The sequence below is a fragment of the Trachemys scripta genome, chromosome 19 (assembly GCF_013100865.1).
Source record: "Trachemys scripta elegans isolate TJP31775 chromosome 19, CAS_Tse_1.0, whole genome shotgun sequence".
Taxonomy (NCBI): Eukaryota; Metazoa; Chordata; order Testudines; family Emydidae; genus Trachemys; species Trachemys scripta.
In genome coordinates, this window is record NC_048316.1 from 15,983,898 (window position 1) to 16,009,082 (window position 25,185).

General features: G+C 52.7%; 1 protein-coding gene and 1 pseudogene across 2 annotated transcripts in view; one reads left to right on the top strand and one right to left on the bottom strand.

Annotated features, from left to right (window-relative positions):
* Window positions 1-25,185, bottom strand: part of IGSF21 (immunoglobin superfamily member 21) — a 270,539-nt gene that overhangs the window by 169,506 nt on the left and 75,848 nt on the right. The window lies entirely within an intron of this gene.
* Window positions 16,091-16,187, top strand: LOC117868116 (annotated as a pseudogene).

Consider the following 25,185-nt stretch of genomic DNA (forward strand, 5'->3'; position numbering starts at 1 on the left):
GTGCAGTGGGAATACAGTCAAGAGGAAGTTGGGAGAGCCAGTATATTTGGAATAGCTCTTGCAGCTACCACCCTCAAACGCTGGAGACACCATGGTCATGGGATTAGGGGTCACGTTGTTTCCCAGGTCTGAGAGTCTAAAGTAGCTAGGAAGCGGTGAAGGAGGCACAGTTCACCTCCATCCCATTGCACCAGCATTTAATGTGTAACATGATTAAAAATAAATAAAATAAGTAGACACATATTATCTCTCCATGCCTCAGTTTCCCCATTTGTAAAACGGCGATAACGATAGTGACTCAGCTGAGTGAAGTGCTTTGAGCTCTTACTTCAAAGTGTTCTCATGGTACAATGTTAAGAGCTGCCCAGTGTGTTTAACAACCCCAGCCCGTGCACTGACAGAGGGTGTGATTGCATCACAAGGCAGTGACAACACACGCTGACACTTCTGTGGCGTACGGTTACCCTTATCTCTGGAAAGAGGCCCGGCTACATGGCGGTACAGCTGCCCCGCGTGTAGTCAATGCTCAGCCGAACAAGAACCTCGGCGCTCTCGGCACGCAGGTCCTGCTCGCCCCCTGCTCTTTGCAAAGGGCTTTGGGTCAGGCTCTGATTGCGTGCAAATAGGCTGGGGGGGCGGGGCGGGGGTCAATTGACTTGGGTTCCCAGGACTCAGGCTTCCGGGCTAACAATAGCAGTGGAGATGTTTGGGTTGGGCTGGAGCCCAGGGTCCGAGACCCTCCCCCTGCAGCCGGGTTTCAGACCCCGAGCGTCTACACTGCTATGGTTAGTCCCAAGCCCCACGAGCTGGAGCCAACTGAAGCGGGCTCTGAGACTCGGCACCAGGGGTTTTTCTTCACAGTGCAGACTTACCCAGAGGCCCAGGGAGACGCGGGGGTTGTCTGCACCGCTCATAAAAGCGGCGCTGGTGACCTTGGGGTCCCTAACACCCAGGAGCGACCCTGAGGGAAAAACACCGTGAGGACAAAGCACTTTGTGAACTCGCCGGGGTCAGCGCTGTACCCTCGCCAGGGGCTGCCCTCGCTGAGGTTACCACGCCATGAAGCTAGAGAGCCTGCTAGTCACCGCTTTTTCCACAGGATGCTACTTACGCCAAGGTAAGAAACACAGGGGTTTAGTAGCGAAAACAAGCCGAAGTAACTCAGCCGAGATCACAACAGGAAGCCAGTATCGGAGCCCGAACTCAAACCGGAGTCTCCCGAGTCCCAGACTAGCACCACCCCCGGCTGCTTCACCTCTAATCCTGCTACTGTGACCAAAACCCTGCCTAATGCGCGGACCGACAGCTGATGGCTCAGGGGAAGGCGGTACCCTCTCTCCCACCCACACAGACATTGTAACACTGGATCTTAATCAGGGGTATGGGGGGAGATGGGGAACTTCCACCTTGACCTCCCACTACACACACACACACACACACACACACACCCCTCATGTCCAGAAGCATGACGCCTGTGTTGTTCCCCCCCCCCCCCCGCCCCAGCCTTACCACCAGTAACTCACTTCTCTTGGCAAAGCTGTTGGCATGGTACTGATTAGCCCCGTCTCCATCACTCCAGACCCGTTTTAAAGTCCTCTAAATTGCTCAACTCCGGTCCTCGTGGGAGTGAATCCCACAGATTAATTAGAGGGTGTGTAAAGATGTAACCCCTGTTTTATCAGCTCTGCCAATCCATTCCAATGAGCGGTCCCCACCTCCCTCCCCCAGCAACCTGGCAGCCCGAGGCTGGGCGAGCAGACAAGCGACTGATCCTTCTTAACTCCACGCTTCATTATTCTGAATACCTCCATCACTCTCCCTCCTGTATCTGTGACAACATTTATGGCGCTCCTATTAAGAGACGTTTAGTAAAATAACCAGCGATATTTAAGAACTAGAGAGACACACACAGGGAGAGTCTGGGAGATAAATCTCGACTCAGATGTTAAAGGCTCCCAGAACCTTACGCTGAGCGACACTGCAGATCAGGGAGTGGCGCTCCACTGTTCCCTGCTCCCATGCACCTCTTGTCTCCCCTAAGCCCCTTTTCCCATCCCGTCCTCGCTTTCCTCATTGGCAGCCATTATCCGGAAGGGATTGGGATTCAAGAGTCTCAGGATCTGGCCCCAGCTTTGCCTCTCCTTCCCTTCACAAACTTGTCAGCTAAGCGGTCGGGCCTACATTTCCAAAAGTGACTGGAGAGAAATGTTGGGTGCCCAATTTGCAGCCCCCTTGAAGAGTCCTGATTTTCAGAGGGCAGACGTTTTCTGATATTCAAAACCTTTTAAGATACCACCAAGAGACTAGGAGGCGATCTAATGTGGGGGCACTGATGTCAGTGAGAATTAGGCACCTGGGCACCACTGAAAATCCCTCTAGATGCCTGTCTGCTTCTTTAGGCTCCTAAATGGCTTTACAAATCTGGCCCTGCACTCAGGCTGTGAAGACCCAGGTCCGGCACATGACCACACAGCTAGTCCACAGTTGAGGTCAAATGAGATGATCCCCTGTCACCCCTTCCAGCTTTCAAATCGGTGTGTATTCGTGTGCAGTAAGCACATTTTTATCTGAGCAAATACTCACAAGCAATGTGTCGAGCGGCTTTTGCTCCGCTCCCCTCCCAGCAGCCCCGGAGTTCAGCAGTCAGTTCAGCCCTGATGGAGCCCAGGAACGGTAAAGGAGCGGGGCGTTAAAATCCAAAGGCCAGCCTGGCCGATCAGCCGCTGTCTAAATCAGATGGGCTGCCGAGGTGGGATTTATTTGTGCTTGATAACGGGCGCTCCGTGCCACGCATGTCCGGAGCGAAGGGGTCACCGCTAGCTCATGGAGATAAATTCCAACACCCGCGCGGTGACGACGTTCCCGCCATGCTGGGGCAGACACTATTGTAATACCTATTATTACAACACGGTAATCGCTGCGCTGGTCAGAGGAGGAAAGTGCTTTTGAAACCCAGCTTTCGCTCGCTGTCAGAACATTCTCTGAACTCTGGGGAAATTGGAGTCAGTCACAGCAGAAAGACTGGGCTAACCGTTCACTGGCCTCTCAGGTCACCCTCCCGCCACCTCGTTACATTCCCTGAGCATGCCAGGTAAGCCGATGGGGGCGCCTTGGCCGGCTGGAGGAGAGCACGGGAGAGCAGGAAGATGGAGATGTTAACTTAAATCAAGCCCTTTTAGTAGGGAGATGCTGCATAGTCCAGTGGCTAATGGAGATCGTTTTTAGTCTGTCTGTGTATGGTGAAATCAACATCACCGACATTTACCGACTTCCAAGATATAAACACCCAAGATACGGACCATTCGTTCACCCATGGGCCCCCTGTTCCCCATCGGTCTCTTTCCTGAGACAAATGGCAGGGAGAGTTATCCCGCCCCTTCAGAGCTAATATATGGAGATGTACCTATCTCATAGAACTGGAAGGGACCAGATGAGCCATCAAGTCCAGCCCCCTGCCTTCACTAGCAGGACCAAGTACTGATTTTGCCCCAGATTCCTAAGTGGCCCCCTCAAGGATTGAACTCCCTACCCTGGGTTTAGCAGGCCGATGCTCAAACCACTGAGCTATCCCTCCCCCCTCCAGAAGAGCAATGTTTCCAGGTCCCAGAAGGCTGCGGGGCGGGGAAAAGCAGAGGACCAGAAGAGACATTTTAAAAATGAAAGCCGCCTGGAAGGTGAGTGCTGGAGAGGATGGGAGTGGATCGAACAGCTGTGCAAGCGCACGTTGGGGAAAATACATTATGGCTACACAGAGCCATCATCTCATCCCTTGCAATCCCATTTCCCTTGGTCTGCTCTTGCCGCGTAAGCCTGGGTGACTTGCTGGCAACGCGGTGAGTGGCTGCGTGAGGTAGGGGAAGCCTTCACTTAGTCTGTGTGAGGGGGCGCAGAGTCTCTTTGAATGGGGCCAGCTAGAGAGCAGAGGCAGTGCCAGGAGTTTCGTATGAGACACATCAGTAGACAAGAGGGGTTCTCTTTTTCACACGTTCCTCCCGGGCATCTGGCACTGGCCACCGTGAGAGAGAGGATGGTCCATGGGTCTGACCCCCTGTGGCAATTCTTAGAACCCCATGGTTTTTGAAAATGGGAAACACAATCAAATGCAAACCTCACCCACAGCAGCCACTCCTGGGGCTCCCGTCTGGCAGGGCCTGGCTCAGTTCCCCACTCCGGAAGCTGGGGAGGGGAAGGGGGGAGTTGCAACGCCACTTGCTCAGGGATGGCCCGGCAGCCCCTCCATCATGAGGGGTGGGAAGGGTGCCCAGGCCAAACCGAAGCCGTGCTGTGGCCCCATGCATCAGGCCGCATGCCCAGAGCTGGGCGCTGGGACCATCCCTGCAGGGCCAGAGCGACCGGCGCCACTGCTGACGATGCCAGCCACTGATGAGCACTAAACTGTGCTGGAACAAAGCAATCCCTCTCCCTGGCTCCCCTGCTTCAGCTGACGGCGACAGGGGATGGATCACTGGATAATTCCCTGTTCTGTTCATTCCCTCTGGGGCACCTGGCCTTGGCCACCGTCGGATGACAGGATACTGGGCTAGATGGACCTTTGGTCTGACCCCGTATGGCTGTTCTTATGTAGTCCTGCTAACCCCTTGGCTTCAAGTTCAACAAGACAATGAGGCATGTTTGTTGCCCCCCCTATCTCCCTAGCAGCATTGGGGAGGGAGCCTCTCTCCCTGCTCACTCGACGGGCGATACAATCCCTGCTTCCTGTTAATACTTTATTAAATGAGCACATGCCAGAGATACGAATCAGAGCACTGCATTCTAGCCGATATAAAACGCTTGCTTGTCACTGGATGGCTATTTTATTCTGTTTCGTTTTCCCATCTAACTTCCTCCCATCGATTGCTGCAAACAGATTGCAGGAACATTGCCGAGAAGGGGTCACGAGGTCACCTGATTTCATTTCATTTTTTGTATGTGTATTTCCTAGTGCTGGTGAAAAAGGTTAGATTGACAGCTCTGGAAACCAGAGTCTTTATTTAGCTGAAGAGCAGACAGCTTCCCTCTGCAAGGCGATCTATCTTAGGTACTTGTCTGGCCCCATCAACGTAGTATCTGAGCATCTCACAATCTTTATCCTCCCAATGGCCCTGTGTGTTTCACAGGTGGGAAACTGAGGCACAGAGCAGCCAAGTGACATGGCCAAGTCACTTGGTCGCACAGGAAGTCTGTGGCAGAGCAGAGAAGGGAATGTGGGTCCTCCAAGCCAGTGCTCCAACCACTGGGCTCATGCCTCCTCCCCATAGCTATGATTTGGAAGTGAGACGAGGAGGGGAAAATGGTCATGTCAACCTTTGGCCTCTCTGCAGGCAGCAAGGGTATCAAGTGGGAGGAAGGGAGACCTGGGATTAGTAATGGGCTTTTCCTCCATGGATCTCAAAGCACGTTACAAAGAAGGTCAGTATCATTCCTACCATTTTACAGGTGGGGAAACTGAGGCACGGGGAGGGGAAGCTATTTGCCTGAGGTCAGTGGCAGAGCTGGGAGAGAATCCAGAGTGAAACCCCCACTCCAATGAAATCAAAGGGAGCTTTGCTATTGATTTTAATAGGGCCCGGATTTCACCCAAGATTTCCTGAGCCCCCATTCTGGCGGCCTATCCACTGGGCCTTGCTGAGGGCAAAGGGTTGAGATTGAAGGTCTGGGTTCAATTCCTGGCTGTGCGGGCCCTTGGGCAAGTCACTTCAGCCCAGATTCACACAGGCATGTAGGTATTACGACGCTCTCAGCATCACAGCACGTAACTCTTAGGCGCCTGGAAAAATCACAGGAACCCACGAAGCTTGAGATAGGCACCAAGGCTCCCTAGACAATGAATGGGGAGAGATGGCGCCTTCGACCAGCACGCTAGCCGACGGGAGATGCCAGTGAGAGGGGTGTGAGCTAAGCCCTGTCCCTCTCTCAGCGATAGGCTCCTAAATCCAGGCTGCCCAGCTCTGATGAGCAATCCAGGAGCAGGAACCTTGCCCCCGGAGGCAGGCGAATCAGGGGCCCAAATTGTTCCTTGCAAGAACAAGAGGGGGAGTCGGAATGGCTCTCTAGCCGGGTGGTGGGAGACCGCCTGCTCCTCTGATGAATTATCTATCCACCCTGGAGCAGCGTTGACAGGAGAGACTGGGGCAGCCCCCCCACATCAGAATATCCCATAGCTCAGGGATTAAAGCCCTTTCCTGAGAGGTGGGAGACTCCTCCTCAAATCTTTTCGTCTCCCCCTGGACTCCCTCCTCCCAAGGGAGCGCACTAACCACTGGACTAATATGTGTAAGGTGGGTACCACTCCCCCCCATGGTCAGATTTTGAATGGGACCCGAGGATGAAATTTAGGCACCGTGGGGACTTTTACCCTGAAAACGTAGGCGCCCAGTGAGTTTGGTCACCTACAGCGTTTGGCAAGACTTCCGTGAATCACAGGGAAGCCTAAAGCTAGGAGTTAGGTGCTTAAATGCCTTTGTGGATCTGGGCTTGCATCCGTCTGGATCTTAGTTCTCCAGCTGCAAAACGCTGATCCCCTTGTCTGTGTCGTCTGCTGAGGCTGTCAGCTCTCTGGGGCAGCAACTCTCCGGTACTACGTGTATATGCAGCACCCAGGGTAATGGGGCCCTGATCTCAGCTGGCACCTCTGGGTGCTGCCATCATCTATCCAATAGTAATGCTACGAGAGTTTGTGATGTGGATTCTAGAGCGAGACGGCTCGTTCATTTCACAGAGACAGCCAAACAGCTGCCATCACTACTAGACATGGGCGCGAACCAGATCACGGACTCTAATCCTGCCTTCTCGCCAAACCGGTGGGTATATCGGTACCTATTTACCACTAGACAGACACAGATCGCAGCTCTCACATCTTTAGCACACACAGAAGACTGCAATGGGCGCTTCCCCCCCCCAAAATGGCTGTTTGTAGCCATTGTATTGCCATGAGAACGCGACACTGAGAAAGCACAAGAGATGTGCGATGAGAAATAGCAATCACTCTGCAAATGGAAGTGTCAAGTGGAGAATGGGAAGAGGACCAGAAAGGCACCAGGGTGGTAGAGACCCGAGTCACAGCGCAGAGGATAAACCTGAACTGACCGGGCAAATCGATTTCATTCTTTATACCTGGCAGGTGTTTGTCACTAGCAAAGCACGGAAATAGAACGCAATGCTTATGGTATTTGCAAAACGTGTTACTATACATTTCCATCATAAATCCACACTGTACCCCACAGGCGCATACTATACCCACATTCATACTGCAAAAGAGAGGCGGCGTGGGCTAGTGGTTACAGCCCGGAGCTGCAAACCTTGGCAGACCTCAGTCTGAATCCAGGCTCAGACACGGCCTTGGCAAAGCACACCTGTTCAAGTAATGACTGATTTGGGATGCCACCATTCTTGCAATCCCTGGATGCCTGAAGTTGGGGACTGAAAAATGAAGGCACTGAAAATTAACCTCCCCGGGCCTCAGTTTCCCCCTCTATAAAATGGGGATAACACTTCAAAGGGATGTTGCAAGGACTGATTGATAAACTTGGGCTTTTAGATAAGGAGGTGATGGGCTTTTTAAAAACACCTAAAATAGACCAGCTAGTTTGCAAAGCTCTTTGGAGATGCAAAACATTTTAAGTGAGTTACGCATTATAATTAAGAGCAGCAGCTTGATGTTCTATCTCTAATAGTTTTAATTATATTTAAGCAGGGAAGCTAAGAGCCCCCAGAAAAGGGAAGGGCATGGGAGGGCTGTGTAGGCAGGCAGCTAATGCAAACTCCAGGGCTACAGAAATAGGCTCGTAATGCTTTAGATATCAGGAAGTGGTCTCAGCTACTGTCATAATGAGGGTCATATAAGTCCCTAGATTGATAGATAGGAATGTCTGGTGACAGACAGACAAGACTGGATAGCAATAGGCAGAGTGATCGGAAAGCTGACGCAGGTAATGAAGACACAATTCCTACCCCAGGCCTTGCAGACAGTCGCCAAGTTACTTGCCCTACCCAGGCCCCTTCAGGCATTTTGGCTTCATCTCAGTTGGACGATGGGGGAGAAACAACAACAACAACAACAACAACAACAGACCCACAGTTTGTATCTGTTGCAACAAACCAAAGTAAAACCCGTCTCTTCAAGCGCAGCGGCACAGGAGTGCGAAATCGAGATTAGCGCTGAAGAGATTCATTTCCTTGCTTTTCCAGCTGCCTCGACTGTAAAAGCATTCTGTAAAATTCCACCAACGGAACAGACTCCCATCATCTGCTCATTTGGCTTTGCATGAATCAGCACACACGTGGGGTGGGTATCTGATGCTGAGGCACCGTCTCAGCTACGAGGCCGCGCTCTCTCAGCCGTTCTCAGTTGTAACGCGCCCAACTGGCGGGGGAAATCCAGACCAGAGCCGGGTGAACAACAAAGGAAACAAGCACACAATCAAGAAGAGTCTCCATAATTCTTATTGGAAAAAGACTGCAAAATCCGTGGTCTAAATGATCCAACACGTGACTTCTGACCAGCTCTAAACAAATGGATTTGCTCAGTTGTGATGCTTTAACCTCCGTAAGACGCCTCCTTCATCTCCCGCTGGCTGTAACCAGAATAGAGGTTTTCATTACCTTGCAGGAGAGGATACTAAGGGAAGGAGTGGCCTTCAGTGGCTACAGCACTGGACTAAGGTTCAGGAGATCTGGTTACTGTTCTCAGCTCTGCCACTAGCCTGCTGGGCGATGTAATCCGGCACGGACTCACCTCTGCGGCGCCTCCTGCTGGTCGTCTCGGGAATTAGCTCACCAGTCGTTGGAGTGCCCTCTGCAGGCCAGGTGTCCCACCTCTCGTTGGCCCCCGTGTCCCTCCCGGACCCCGGTGCCCTTGGCTTGGGTGCTGCCCCCCCTGGCAGTACCCCACTCTCTCTCTGGGTCTCCCCACCCAGGGGAACCCCCACGCCCTATCCCAATGTCGCCTCAGTCGTGACTACTGCCAGTCACCATCTAGCCCCGGCGCCCTGGGGCAGACTGCAGTCTATCAGCCAATCACCACAGGCAACATGGGGTTTGGACTGCTGCCTTTACCCACCCTCAGGCTGCCTCTCTGCAACCCCAATACCTATGTGGGCCTAGGACCAGGCCCTGCAGCCTGGGGAGTTGCTGGCCTAGGGCTTCCCAGCCCCCAAGGCCTTTCCCCAGCCCTGCCTCACTCTAGGTCCCCGGTGAGTTCCCCAGCAGCCAGGCCTGTCTCTCTCTCTCTCTCTCTCTCCTGCCAGAGGGAGACTCCTCAACATCTGGCTACCCTTGCCTTCTTATAAGGCCGAGTTGCTCTGTTTGGGGCGTGGCCCCAGCTGCAGCCACTTCGCCAATCAGCCGGGGTTTTGCTCCTTTCCCCAGCCCCAGCCCTCTGCGGGGCTTTTCCAACCCCTTCAGGGCTGGAGCGGGTGTTCACCCCGCTACAGTGACCTTGGGCAAGTCACTTTACCACGCCGTACCTTGATTTCCCCTTCTGTAAAATGGAGTCACAATATTGATCTCCTTTGTAAAGCTTTTGGCATCTACTGATGAAGAGCGTTCTATACGAGCGAGGGATTATTGTGATGTTCTGGGCCACGTCTTGGATTAATTTCACCAATGCCCCTTTACAAGCTTAGCATAAGGCCTTGTCTACTGATGTCAGCCGTCTGCAGCGGCACTGTCAACCTAGCGTATACAGGTGAAGCGGCTACAAGTTGCCACTCACTCTGGTACAGTTTACCCTGCCCTAGCTGCAAATTGCAGTTTGCCCTGTCTACACTAAGAATATGCACCAGTGCAGCTAAACCAGTGGTGGCCATTGTTTGCCAAAATCCCTAGTGTAGACAAGGCCTCGGGGTCCATCTACACTGGAGCTGTAACCTCCAGCTGGGGCAGACATACCCACGCTAGCTCTGATTGAGCTAACATGCTAAAAATGGCAGCACAGGTGGCAGAAGGAACGACCCACCTGAATACGTACTTCGGGTCTAGCCAGGACATCCTCAGGACACCGCCACGGCTACGCTTCTATTTTTAACATGCTCACTCGGTCAGAGCTAGTGCGGGTCTGTCAGCCTGAGCTGGGAATTACACCTCCCGCTGCAGTGCGGGGACGTACCCTTAAGTGAGGCGGTTAGTTATTATTCGTACTAGGGCAGCATCTAAAGGGCCTAATGAAGAATGGGACCCCCCCAGTGCTAGGCGGTGTAAGAATCTTAGAATATCAGGGTTGGAAGGGACCTCAGGAGGTCATCTAGTCCAACCCCCTGCTCAAAGCAGGACCAATCCCCAGACAGATTTTTGCCCCAGATCCCTAAATGACCCCCTCAAGGATTGAACTCAGAACCCTGGGTTTAGCAGGCCAATGCTCAAACCACTGAGCTATCCCGCCCCCTCTCCACAGCTCCCCCTGGTTGCAGATGGGCTCCTGGATCCACAGCACCTCTGAAAGTGAGGCCTGCCTGGTGGGGGTGCTGGTGTCTTCAGGGTCCCTCGGCTGGGGCAGGCGCTGGAGTGATTTGACATCGAAGGACGAGTGAGGGTCCCTATGAGCCTTGGGGAAGGAAGGAAGGAAGGAAGGAAGGAAGGAAGTGGGGTCCGGGGAGGGAAAACTGGGTAGCTATTTTGCCCCAGAACCCTAAATGGCTCCCTCAAGGATTGAACTCACAACCCTGGGTTTAGCTGGCCAATGCTCAAACCACTGAGCTATTCCTCCCTGCTAATACCCCTCTGATACTGGAAATAAAGTGCAACTCAAAAAGAGAATCTAGGCTGAGACGTGACACCACCACGATACCAGACATGACCGAGAGGGTGGGGGAAAGTAAAGGCAATGAGAACACAACACTGCAACTCTCCCCCCAAAGAAATCTGATGCTCCAGGTGAGGGACAGTCCCAGCCTGGAAGAACTTGGGGTGGAAGCCACAAAAAGCGTGAAACCAATGGGAGTTAGGCACCCAAATACCTTTGTGAACCCCACCTTGGGAGTCTAACTAGGCAAGACAGACAAAGGACGGGAGGGGAAACAGGGCCGGGAAGTGACTTGCTCAAGGTCACGCAACAGGTCCGCGGAGAACATGGCGCAGAACGGAGATCTCCCGAGTGCCAGTCTGTCGCTCCACCCACAGGCCCGTGCTGCCTAGTGCCAGCTCTTTCCCTCAACTGCCTGTCTCCCGCCTGTCTCATTGATTTACCTTTTCCCCCCACTTTGCCATTATCGTTCCTGAAAGAAACATACTGCTAGAGAAAAAGGCAGCGTTCTGAGGGCCGCAGACACAGATTGCAGCTAACCTTCCAGTTTACAAACATCAGCGACTGCCCTTCTATCCGCCTCTGATCAAACTGGCATATCGGGGGTCCATCCTGTGCAGCGGCACAGTGCCAGAACAAAACAGCTAAAGTATTACAGCCTTATCTGACAAACCGGCGGGGGACAGAGGGCCGAGCGGGGCCGATATGCATGATAAAACTTTGCCTATTTGTTAACAAATGTTGGGAGCCGACTGGGTGAGATTACGCTTTTTTTTTGTTACAGATAACAGGAGCGATTAAATAAAGGAGGCTGTGGAGTCGGAATTGCCAGGTGGTGAAAGATAATGCTTAAAAAAAAACCACCAACATGCTGCCCACTCAAGGAGGCCTGGTTTGGATTCTGACAGCATCAGAAAAATCTCAAGATTTGCTATTTATTAGTTGTTATTCTTTCTACCCATGAGCCTCAGGCATGACCAGGACTCCATTGTACTAAGCTCTGTACAAACATGGAACAAAAAGGCAATCCCTGCCTGTAAAATAATAATCAGCCTTTGCATTTAGAATGCCTTTCAGCCAAAGATCTCAAAGCACTTTCTGAAATATTATTAATTCATTCTCAGCAGCGCTCTGGGAAGCGAGCATTGTCACTATTGTTTACCCCCAGTGAGGAAGCGGAGGCATACGCAGCTTTGCCCAATGTTCCAGAGCAAATTGGGAACACAAGCCAAGGCTGATTCTCACCTACACCACTGTGGAGCTAGAGAAACTCCACTGGCCACAACCCAGTATGAGTCATCTGTCTAGGTGAGCACGCTTGAACCTGCTTCTCCACACCTCTGTGAGGCAGGTTACGTTACCACACACATATACACACACACACCAAGTCCTGCTGTGACTCAGGCCCAAGCCCTGTCATTCTGCAGTGTAGACGCAGCTCAAACCCCAGACCTGAGTCAGAAGTGCGGACGTGTTAGCACAGCTGTGAGATCTGGACTCAGCAACTGTAAGCCCAGATTTACAGTGCGGTGTGGACATTCAAGCACAGGCTTGGATACACTGAGTCCACAAGCCCAGGTCCCAAAGGCCTGGGTTTACGATGCAGTGTAGACACACCCATGGAGACTAAGGGTAATTCTTCACTACCCGCCGGATCGGCGGGTAGCGATTGATCTATCAGGGATCGATGTATCGCATCTCGTCTAGACGCGATACGTCGATCCCCGAATGCGCTTCCCGTCGACTCCGGAACTCCACCAGGGCGAGAGGCGGAAGCGGAGTCGACGGGGGAGTCGCGGCCATCGATCCCGCGCCGCGAGGACGTGAAGTAAGTGATTCTAAGTCGATCTAAAATACGTCGACTTCAGCTACCCTATTCTCGTAGCTGAAGTTGCGTATCTTAGATCGATCCCACCCCAGTGTAGACCAGCCCTAAATGACTTGCCCTAGTCTTGTAGGAAGTCTATGGCAGAGCAGGGAATGGAACCCAAGTCTGCCCAAAGCCTGGGCTAGCACCTCACCGCTGTACGCTCCCTCCTCTCAAGCATTCCCAATGGATTTGCTCTGATTTCAGCCATTACTAGAGCAGACAGGCTACACCACAATAAGCCAGGATTTGCGCCCCTGAGCTAACCTGGTTTCACCGGGGGTTAGCCCCATCACCGCAAACAGGCCAGGTCTGTCACTAGAATGGGGCCTCCCATTCACGGGCTGAGCTTCAGAAGAGCTTCTGTTTTTGGCCCTCCAGACTTCGGCATCAGAGCGGCACCTCTGCAAACATGGGCCTTCTTAGGTGCCTCCACAGGAGGTGGGACCTTTGAAAATCCAGCCCCGGCGGCGGGTGCCGAACACGGGAAGATCGGGCAATTGCAGTGTGGTCCGTCTACGCGCGTGGCTGCAATCGGGGCAAATCCCTAGTGCAGTCAAGGCCTAAAAGGAGATTCAAGCCCCCCTGAATTCCCAGCTCTGGTCACTAAACAGCGCTTGCCCCCAGCTGATTCAAAGCACTACTCTCCTGGTGACTGTCCCGCACCCCAGTCTCATCCACCAGCCTGCTCCTAAGCAAGTCAGCAGAGATGTATGTTCTTGGGGGAGATGAGCCCTCTCACTCCCTGACCCGGGCAGCTCCCAGGCCGCACCGAGGCTGTGTTACTCATAATGGGCTGCTTTGGCTTCCCGGCTCCTCGCTAAGGCAGGGTTGCGGTTGGGTGACCTTGGCGGGGGCTGGTGAGGCTTTTTTGCAATCCAAACACACGCTGGCGGGCCAAGCCAAGGCGCCGGAGCGCTGAGTGATTTGTATGCTCCGAGCACGTCACCTCTTTTCAGAGGGGAGAGCGGCGGCTGGAAAAGTCATTTTTCACCGTTTGACACACAGTCTCTTTCGCTCTCTCGCAAAGCCAGATAACGATCAGCAGCCGGAGCGATTAGGAAAATATATACGGGGCGCGGGGAAGGAGAGGAGGAGAAAGGCGCCATGACAGCGACCCGGCAGCATGCGCACGCAGACCTTTCGCTGACTTTTCCCTCCACTCCGTTTGCTGCACAGCGGTTGAAGGACAAAGCTCAGCGTGGTCTTTAGGGCCTGATGCTGACGGGGCCGGGTGCTGGTTCAGGCCCTGCTGGAAGACATCGGAGCTGCCGGAAATCACTGCCCGGCATCTTGGTCTTCCCCTTTATTCTCCTGTTTGCAGCCTACAGCGGGAGAGCCTGGGCCCCTGCGGGTAGGGAGGCGGCTGAAACCACTTGCTCCAGAGCTCAGCACGGTATTGAGCTCTCTGGCCATGGCCGCAACAGACATCATGCAAGCCTAGACTCCTTACTGGATAGATCTCTTTGTCCTACAGTTTCCTCAGAAACCTACATCTGACCCCTTTTCAGTCTAGATTAAGATCTAGAATTAATTCTGGTTCCTTTATTCTGGATTTTATTCTAGAGCCAACCCCCCCAAATCTGAACACGCTTATCTAGATTTTATTCTAGACTCTTACACCTGGATTCCTTTATTCTAGACATTTCTGGTCTAGGTACCTTTATTCTAGATTTTGGTGCTAGAGTCTGAAGTCTAGGCTCTTTTACTAGACTCCTTGGACAAGTCCACAACAGACACCATGCAAAATTTTAAACGGCACTGCCTCACGCTGGAAGCTGTAACGTACTAGTGGTCACTGTGCCCCCTAGTGGATGGATCGGCAAGGTTGCTCAAATGAGTCTTTTCAGCCCTGATACCGCTACTGCTCAAAGAGATTCTCCTTTAGCAGTCGAAGGTCCTAAGCTATATCCGTGCTTGTAACTCTAAAGTCCTCGGTGGCCACAGCAGGTAGTACAATGCCATGCACGAAGTCCTGCGTGGCTGTGGTATCCATCTCACAGTACCAGGTACTTAACCCAGGGGGTAGAGGCACAGCACAGTGCCAAGGGGAGATGCAGATCTCGTAAGTTACAAGGACACTTTGTCCAGATACTTGCTGCTTTCCAACATGGAGGCATGCAAGAATATCAGGAACTTGCTTCAAAGCACATGCCCCACACTAAAGCCACTAGATCCGCCCCTCCCTTCTCCGACCCTTACCCCCAACAGATCAATCCACAGGTCGCAGAAACACGAACAAGTCTTATGAAAGACCCTAGTCCTTTAGAGTCAGGGCCAGATTAGCTTCTGTGGGCCCCAACGCCCGGACCGTGGCCCCACTCCGCTCTACCCTGAGGCCCCCTCCCCGCTCGGCCTCTTTCCCCCCCAAAGCCCTGCCCATTGTTCACACGGGGGAGGGGGCGGAGAGGAGCGAGTTGGTGGGCGGAGCCTTGGGAGGAAGAGGCTGAGTGGGGGCGGGGCTTTGGGGTGGAATGAAGGCGGGGCCATGGTCCAGGTGCCGGGGCCCCTTCTGAGCATGGGCCTGGTGCCACAGCACCGTTGCAAACCTGGTACTGATTAGAGTTCAGCAAGGCAGGTATCCATCCGCAACAAGCCCGGCTGGATTAAAGAGCCTGCAAGGATTTAAGGGGGATGAATTTAGCTGGAAAGCCACACGTGCACGGGAAGAGGAGGAAGAAATAAAGCATGCTAAGTGCACTGCTGTCAGCACAGCACATGGGGGGCCTCTCCAGCGCCATGGTGGGGACCATCTGCAGAAGTGACTGCCGCCACCTTTATACAGCAACCAAGAGGTGACCCGACGCGCAACCTTAAACCTGGACCGCTCACTCAGGGAACGCGAGCAAAATGTGGCGACGAACACGAGGCGAGGTGCCCGCATCCAGCGGGAACAAGGCAAACAGATGGCCAGTTCAAAAAGAAACCAGAGCAAAAGGAAGAGTAAAAACGAGTGAGCGAGCGAGACAGGAGAGAGAAACAGATGCAAGGTTCACAAAGGAGCTGGCCCAGAAATGCTAAGTGGGGGGGGGGGGGGGAGGGGAAGGCCAGACAAATAAAAACAAATCCCGATGGACCCTTCCAAAAACTGCGCAGTGGTTTGATGTGGTTGACACGGATTCCCCATAGTAAGTGCTAAGCAGGATGCCCTCACCCCTTTTCTTCTTTTTACCTCCTATTGTCACCTACTTACCGTCCTCTCTAAGCTTTGACTTCAGTTCACACAGGTCCCACTCCCCTCCTGCTTTCTTCTTAGGGAAACAACACACCAGGATGCACATGCATACCTGTGGCCTGCAGAAGCCACATAGCCTGAGATGCCCTAAAACCTTGCAGGCTTTTGCTAATTAAGCTCTTTAACGGCGCATTTGTCATCTGCGCTGATGCCGGCAAGAGCCAGTGGGTTTAAAAGCACTCCCTCCAACCTCCTGTCTGGCCTCCTAAGAGCAAGTATGCCACCTGGCCACTGAGTTTAACAGACACCAGTGCAGCACATAGACTAAAACTGGAACGATATTGAGAAGATTAGCATGGCCTCTGCACAACGATGACACACAAATTCGTGAAGCTTAATGCAGCATGCAAGGGGCTCTTTCAGGGCAGTTTGGCGCAGAGGGTACCCGGGGAAACCTAGCTGCAAAGCAGAGAGCGAGTTGCAAACGTTTTCTGGGAAGATTCAGAGGTAAGAGAGGTTGAGTTTGAAATACACTAAGAAGCTTTACGATGCCCTGTGACTGGCAGTGTTACCGGCTTTACATATTCAACAAATCATAAGTCAGCCCCCCCAAAACCATGAGATTTTTAAAAATATAATGAATTTGGTTTTGTTTTTTTTAAGATGCCTTCTGCATTCTGAGCATTTAGGTGCCCACAACCACAATGGGTACAAACTTAGGCCCAGCTCAAAGCTCCAATTGAAATCAATGGGAGTTGGGTGCCTAAACGCCTTTGAGGATCTGGGCTTTTCACATTTTTTTTTTTAAATGAAAGCTGAGATTCTCAGGCAATCACATGACTCCAAGAGCTGGAGCTTTAAGAACACTAAATATCTGCCAACCCATGCAATTTTGGGAGTCTCAACACTTGGATTGGTACCGTTAGGAGAGAGACAGAGAAAGTTTTAAGTTGCCCCTGGGATGATACTACAGATAATCTCTTGCTGGACCCAGTTTTTTTTTCAGTTTTCCAGTTTCTCCCAGTCATTCTCCACCCAGCCCCTCATTACAAGAAATGGAGTTGGCCTACGAAGCTATCTTGCCCTTGTTATTTTAAATAACTCTCTCTTACATCACTGCACCTAACAAAGAGAACTAAATGTTCATCTTGGGCCCCCTCGGTGCAGGCCAGCACATGCATTCTTTGATGGTATCGCATCCCCCAACCGCATCAGTATGGGATTCATTCAGGCAATGGACTCAGAACTTCAGAGCACCCCTCAGGCTTTGGGTCAAATCCTGGACCCCGTTCTGGCTATTTTGTGCCACTCAGATGGTGCAAAACAGCTGGAAACTCAAAGCATCTGGCCCCATGGGGATTTTTCTGGTAGAGCCAGTACACAGCCCCAGGGACAGAGGGCGTGACTGGGGAAAAGGGCTACGGCTGGGCTTCCACTGTGAACTGATGACCCCCAGCTGCCAGAATGACCCGTCAGGAGACCACATTGGGTTTTTTCTTCTTTAGCTGTGGTTTCCCTAAGCCAGGACTAAAAGCCACCCAGGCTGAAAGGGTTTGCATTGCAATGTGTGAGTGAACAAATATAGCACTGCCCAAAAGTGACTTCATTTGGAGCCAGCTGTGCTCCTTTCACAGCGGACACAATTCACCTTTGGAACTCACTGCCACAAGTTATCACTTAGTAAGTTTCAAGGGCATGTATATGGACAATGAGCACAATCAGCGCACACTCAAAAGCAAGGATTAAAAACAAACCAAGGCTATGTCTACACTATAAAAATAATAATAATAATAATAAAAAGGTGCGTTCTTAACTCATGTTAGCTAACTTGGGTTAAAACAACAGTGAAGACCTGGCAGCTTAACTCAAGTTAGGAGCTTCAGTTCAACCCCAGGCTGCCGTGTAGGCTTGAACTTGAGCTGCTAACCTAAGTTAAAAGCTGAGGGGGTCGTGTCTTCTCTGCTTTTTTTTTTTTTTTTTTGGGTGGGGGGTAAAGGGACCGCCCAGTGCAACTCACCCGTCTGCAGGCAGGGAACTTTCTGCTTTATTTAACTGCATCACAACAGAGTTTGGGGGCAGGGGAAACTCCCATCGGCTAAATCAGGAAGTAAGTGGGGGGTGGAATATGTCTCCATCTATATTATTCTGGCTAACCCAGTTAGTTGCTTTACTACAGTATGAACCTGAGATAGCTAATCCCAGTTAAGAACATACGTTTTCGTGTGTGCAAAGGGAACATCTACACGGGAGCTGGAGGGGTAATTTCCAGCTCGGGGTGACATACCTGTGCTAGCTCTGAGCAAGCTAGCACACTAAAAATAGAAGTGTAGCTACAGCGGTATAGTGGTGAAAAGGGCTAGCCGCTCGAGCACGTGGCTAGGGTTTCAAACAGGATGTGCGCAGGGCGGTTAACCTCTCCCACTGCCATGGCTACGCTCCATTGTTAGCACATTAGTTCAGCCAGAGCTAGCCCAGGTATGTCTATCCGAGTTGGCAATGACCCCTCCAGCTCTATTGTACAATACCCAAAGAGTTATGGACGGGACACAACACCCCTGGCATCAGAGCTGATGCTGTCCTCTATTGAGGCCTAGGAAACACTTTTCCTGAGGGCAGCTTATTCCATAGTTCTCGATTGCAGGGCTCCCTACATGCACCTTCCTCTAAGGCATCTGGGACAGTGACTGTTGGGGACTGGACACTGGGTTGATTCTGTGTGCCCGTTGCCACGTTCCTATAGGGGGAGCCCCGGAGATCGTACCTGAAGACTCTGTCCTGCTTGGACGTTTACAGAAACAATGGCTTAATTAACCCATGGATAAGAGAGTAAATATCCTATAAAACAGTAAACATCATGATGCCACTGTATAAGTCCATGGTATGCCCTCACCTTGAATACTGGGTGCAGTACTGGTCGCTCCATCTTTAAAAGGGGGATATTAGAAATGAAAAAAGTACAGAGAAGGGCAACAAAAACCATCCACGGAACAGCTTCCGTGTGAGGAGAGATTAAAAAGACTGGGATTGTTCAGCTTGGAAAAGAGACGACTAAGGGGTGATATGATAAGATGTGGAGAAAGTGAACAGGGAAGTGTTATTTACCCCTTCACACAACATAAGAACTAGGGGTCACCCAATGAAATTACTAGGCAGCAGGTTTAAAACAAACAGAAGGAAATACTTCTTCACACAACGCGCAGTCAACCTGTGGAACTCCTTGCCAGGGGATGTTGTATAATTGGGTTCAAAAAAGAATTTGGTAAGTCCATGGAGGACAGGTCCATCAATCGCTAGTAGCCACGATGGTCAGGGACACAACCCCATGCTCTGGGTGTCCCTACGCCTCTAACTGCCAGAAGCCAGGACTGAACGAGAGGGGATGGATCACCTGACAATTGCCCTGTGCTGTTCGTTCCCTCTGAAACACGTGGCACTGGCCACTGTCGAAAAATGGGACACTGGGCTAGATGGACCGTTGGTGTGACACTGCATGGCCACTCCTCTGTTCTTACACTGTATATATGGTTATCCGGTTTGGCACACAAAGAAGAAAGATCTCCTGATAGCTACGGAGTAAGAGCAGGAGGTTTTGCAGGCTCCAGCTCTGGGATTTCCCCCAGCCCTTACAGCTCCTATCGCAAATAATGCCACCAGTCAAGATGGCCACCGCCAGCAGGAGGCTGAGAAATAACAATTTTAATTAAAAATTTGATCTTCAAGCACAAGTCCTGGTTTCTGCACAGCACGGATGGGGGAGATACACTGTGTGAACTCGCACAACGCTGCATTGAACCAATGGGGGCAGTTTGCTTTGAAATGCAGCTTCCCTCCAGCTCTGCCCTCTGTTGCACACTGTGCACACTGTGCCACGTTGTGCTGTCTAGGAGCACACTTACCCCGATGCAAGTGCAATGAACACACGTGTGCCAGTGCGCGTGTTCTTTAGTGCATCAGCATGCATAGAGGCACCCCAAGGGTGTGTGTGTGTATGTGTGTGTGTGTGTGATCCCCAATGTATGCACACCTCTGCATGTGTGTGTGGTACACACCCATGCTTCTGAGCACACACATGGATTAGCAGGGGCATGCATCTGTGTCTCAGCAGGAACGTGCGCCTGTGTTCACACTCGTGTCAGCAAAGGCACACTCGGATCAACATGCCTGCTGACGAATCCGTTGGGATACTGAGCTGAAGGCCCGGGAGGCTGGATTTTGGCAGACGAAGCCGAAGGAATAAAAAGGGTTCAAAGTCTCAGGACAAAGTCCCATTTGTTGGTTGGGGTCACACATTTCTCTTGGGCCGTCTGTGAACAATACCAGCTGCAGCAACGTCCCCTCTGCCAACCCCAGTTAATAGAATCAGACTTTGCCATGTGACTCTGGCAAACATCCCAGCAGGACAATGGAAAGATAAGGGGGTCAGTTTGCGGATCAGAGATTCATTCATAGCCCTGCAGGCAGCAGGCACAGGGAATCCTAATCAATGCCCGCTCCCCTCTGGCAGTAAAGTACAGCTCTTTGTGAAGCAACCGTACGCGCTGGGGGGAGGAAAAGGAGCTACTGGGCCAGCACCTCCGCATGGAAGCGGGTGTGCAGGGCAAAGGGGGATGGAGGACATCGCAGGGGGACTTTTGAAGTGGAAAGGGAATCAGCTGAGGGACGCCTTGGATACAGGACTGAAGCCGAGAGAGTTAGACGTGCAGGCTACATAGATGCAGCCCCTCAGGTAGTTAGGCCGAGTGGCCATTTCACACACACACGGCAACACTCCCTTCTCAGCGCAGACAACTTAGGGCCAGAAATCGCCCCCGTTCCCTTCCGCCAGAGCTCTGCCGATGGGGAAGGGAACGATTCTGTTTGGGTTGTTTCCTTTCATTATCCGATACTTTTATTTTAACAAACAATTCTTCCCTCGAAGGGGGAATGGGGGGGGGGGGGGAAGGCTGACTCCATCGCTAACACAGCTACCCCTCTGATACTTTCCATCACCATAGCAACCCTCTCACAAGCAAGCAAGGGCCGAGCTGGACCGGACTGGGGGGAAGCTGGGAAGGGCCCATCCCATGGCATCGGGGGCTGACAGTGCCTGTTCCACTCAGTGGCTCCATCCAGCAGGCTCAGGTGGTCTCCCCAATTGCTACGGGGCCGGGGTGGGCGTACGCGGGAGGAGCCGTCCCACCCCCTCCCACTACATCCTCACACACTCGCCATGTGCCTCACGCCCACTGCTCCCTGTGCCCCAAGCTCACCTGTCCAGGGGGACAGGGAGGGGAGCTCGACGCAGGGTCCGAATCATACATCGCAGCCGGTAAGGTCGATCAGATCAGTGAGTCCATCTGCCCCCGGAGCCACGCGGGAGACAGGCCCCAGCAGGGAGCAGGGTGACGGGGATTGGGGGGGACGGACATCACGTTGTACGAAGGGGTGCGGAGGCAGGAGAGCAAATCTGTAAACAACCCCCCCCCCAACTTTAAACCTGCTTGCTCCTGTGTCGGCAGTGACAGCCGCTCTCAGCCTCGCTTTGCCCTCAGTCCCGCCGGCGCCAGCTTGCTATCCCTGCAGGACAGAAAAGGGTGTGTGAGCATGGGGGGGTGGGAACGCCTTGCGGGCTACCCCTCTCCCCCATCTGCTCACTGCCCACCAGGGTGGGCTCCACAGCCGGATTCGCCCCTCCTAACTGGGTGGCGTCCTCCTGCCACCTGCCTGCCTCAGTTTACCAATCCTCACCGCCATCACTCTCCCCACAAGGCAAGCCTCACTGCCCTCTCCATCTCCACATGGGGAGCCCCCCACCATGGCAGTGACCCCCCCCATATCCTCTCCTCTGCCCTGTGACAGTCCTTGCTCCTCCACCACATGGAGGGCCCTGTGACCATACTGCCCGCTGTTCTCTGTTCTCCCTAAGAAGCACCACCGCCCCTCCATGGATTTACACCGGCTGGGGATCCAGCCCACTGGCCTGACGCTGATTTATGCCCGCTGGCAATCGACACACGGCAGCCACATGCCTGATCCCACCCCACTGTAACACGCCATTCCCAGAGCCGGGCCCCTTCCCCATTGCAGCTGCGCACGCCCGGAGACAGGGTCCAATCCCGCGACATGCTGAGTGCCCTCAGATGCCACTGAAGCAATGGCCACAGAGGGTGCTTGTAACCTGGCGGGAGACCTCCAGAGTCTCCCAGATCGGAGCTTGTACCAGCCGAGGGAACAAGCAGGGAGTGGTGGCGGGCGGAGGATAATGGCAAGACCTCCCTGCCAAGCGGGAAGGCAACAAGCCAAGGCCACCCCTCGCCTCTCCAACTGAAAAATAAAGAAACAAGTTGAACTTTAGAGGGGTCATTCTGGACTTGCCATGCAGGGTCTGGGTCTGCCACGGTCCTTTCCTGAGGCCTGACCTACCAGGGGGCTCTGTACTCAGCTGCTGGGGGCTCTGTACTCAGCAGCCAGGCCCCAGTGTGGAAGAGAGAAAGGAACAGAGCCTGGTGGCCTTTCTGGCCATTTCCAGAGGGATGGGCCTGTAGGCAGAGCCCTTGGCCAGATGGTCCCCATGATGAGACAGGACACGGGGGTCATGATGGCCCAGAGCAGTCATAAGGACCTCAAACGCCTCAGGAGCCAACTGTCTTCATAGTGAGCCCAGCACCAGCTCAGCTTGTTCTGCCAGGTGAGCGGATGTGGATGGTCAATTCTCGCAGGGCCACTACGTGCAGAGTTCAGGCACTAGGCTGCTGGGAAGTGAGACAATCGCTGCTCACACAAGACCGGCAAAGAATCATAGAATCATAGAACTGGAAGGACCTCGAGAGGTCATCTAGTCCAGTCTCCTGCACTCAAGGCAGGACTAGGTATTATCTAGACCATCCCTGAGACGTGTTTGTCCAACCTGCTCTTAAAAATCTCCAATGATGGAGATTCCACCACCTCCCTAGGCAATTTATTCCAGTGCTTAACCCCTTCATGGCCATCTTTGAGAAAATCAAGTGATGCCCACGCAGAAGGATCCTGGGGTTGGGGTAGAACAAGTGTCTTCGATCAACCACAGCACAGAGACTGCTGTGTTACACAAGGTTCGTTAATAGGTGCAGAGAACACAAACCAGACAACCCTCGCCACATGGGGACACACAGAGCAATGTTTACCCTCCAGCACCAGAATCCAATTTTATCGATACCTCTGCAGGCTTTTGATGAACACAGCTACTATGTTGCTAGCCTCGGGCCACAGGGGACTTATTTCCATGAACAGCTCTGAAATTTAACGGTCTCTGGCTCAGACACAGTATCAGGGACATCCAGGAAACGCATCTGCCCACCATGGGCATACCCAAGTGGCCATTGATTTTGGGTCTCCAACTTGAGACATCTGGGTCTTGAGGACCAAGAGTTCTCACAGGCTGCGAATGGAGCTGCCTGTGGGAATTCAGGCTCCAGGGATGAATTTTTTCAACTAGTTCTGGGTGCCACAATTTTGGGGGTGGGCCCCTTCCGGAGTGACAGCTCGGGCCTAGTTTCCAGAGGTTGCCGAGTTCCCGCAGCTCCTAGTGCTTTGAGCTGGAGATGTGGGTGCTGAGTGAGTTGTGGGTGCACCTTCTGAAAAATCAAAAAAGGCCAAAAGTGCCTCAAGTCAGGCTCCCAAGAATTTAGGCTCCTCAAATCAGTGACCTCTTGTGAAAATGCAGGTCCTACTCCTCCTTCAGTCAGTGCCCTGCTCGTTCTCAGACAGCGGCTGCAACTGAAAAGCCACCGTTAATCCACTGCGGTTGTGACACACGGCAGCTACTTCCCTCTGCTTACAGCAAGAAATCCCTCTGGGATCTCAGATGCCACAAAGTGGGCTCACGGTGCCTGTCTAACGACGACCGCAGTAGCTGTACTCTCCATCCCACGCTGCATTGTGCCATCACAAGGAAGCCAGCCAGTAATCTCTTCAAGCAATGAGCAGGAGACAGAGTTCCACTCCCCTTTTTAAATAGCTGAGGCCCTTCTCGCGTGTCCTCCTTGCCCTCGGTTGCCCCCTTTCCATTCCCGTAATATCCTTTCTCTAATCAGGCGACCCAAACGGCACACAGTGTTCTAATGACAACCTTTCTCCTCTCTTAACACGGTGCCCGACTAATTTCTTTCGATTTATATTGGACACCTCTTTATGCAGCCTGGACTTGCATGTGTCTCTGTTCATTCTTGCTTCCTCCTCAGGATTCCCCAGGGGTTAGACTGGCCAACCAGAACGACAGCTGGGCAAGGGAGGCTGGCCCAGGTGTTTTCGGGTTTGGACCTTGGGATTTCTCAACGCCACTGGGCTTTAGATGAGCGGGAAAGGGATCACCCCGATGGGCACCATACTGTAGGGAAGATTTCCCCACCTGCCACATCTCACGTGGGACGTAAGGGCCTCCCCAGGGCAAAGTCCAAGTTTGGACCCCAATGGAAGCGTGTTCTCTTCCAATGCAGAGTACCCGCATTCGTGTGCTCACTGTCGGCTCTTCCCTCCGCTCCCTTCACTCTTGATATGCCGTAGCTCATGTCTGAACTGCAGTACGCGATGGGACGGCAGTGCAGGCAGACAGCCAGAGAGGGCTTAGGTCAGAGGTGAAAGTAAGCCGATACGGTACGGTACGGCGTACCGGCAAGAGCCAATACGCTGTGCCGGACTGGACCGGCTTCTGCGGCGGTGATTTAAAGGGCCCGGTGCTCCTGCCGCTGCTCCCCACCGGAGCTCCAGTTGGGGCCCCGCCTCTTCCAGTTGAGGCCACGCCCCCGCTCAGGACTCCAGCGTACCAGTATGTCCTTTAAGTTACTTTCACCCCTGGCTTAGGCAAACAATACACGTTGGTAACCAGGTTCCAGACACATGCAGTCCCGCTGCCCCATCTCCACTGCTCTTTTTAGCCACGCCCGCTGGCGTAAAGCTAGCGCAGTAGGTCCACCCAAGCTGCAATCACGCTTTGGGTCACAGTGTAGACGTGCCCTTAGTCTCTCCCTCTGCCTGAGACCTCATTTCCTTTCTACTCAACAAGAATTTCCAGCTGGGAGTCATGTAGGTTATTGGCAAAGCTGTTCGAGGGTTTTAACCCAGTGATTGCTAGATCGACAGATGTATTCTTCCAGAGGGCACCTCATTCTGTGCACAGCTCCAGCCTGACACAGATTACAGCAGCCCAAGAGCTGCTCTAACTCGTGCCAGCTGCCAACGGTCCCCCAAGGACCCATCTACCAACCGGGGCTAGATGATGCATGCCGCACCTCCTCTCTTCTTCTCCCACCCGCTGTGCCATGGTGGGAGCGGGGGTGGTACGTGTGAGTACAGCTGTTTGATAAATAAAATTTGTCACTGAAAATAGATAACAAAACAAAAGATTTTTTTTTTTTTTTTTTTTTAGCAGAAGGTTTCATTTTTTCCAAC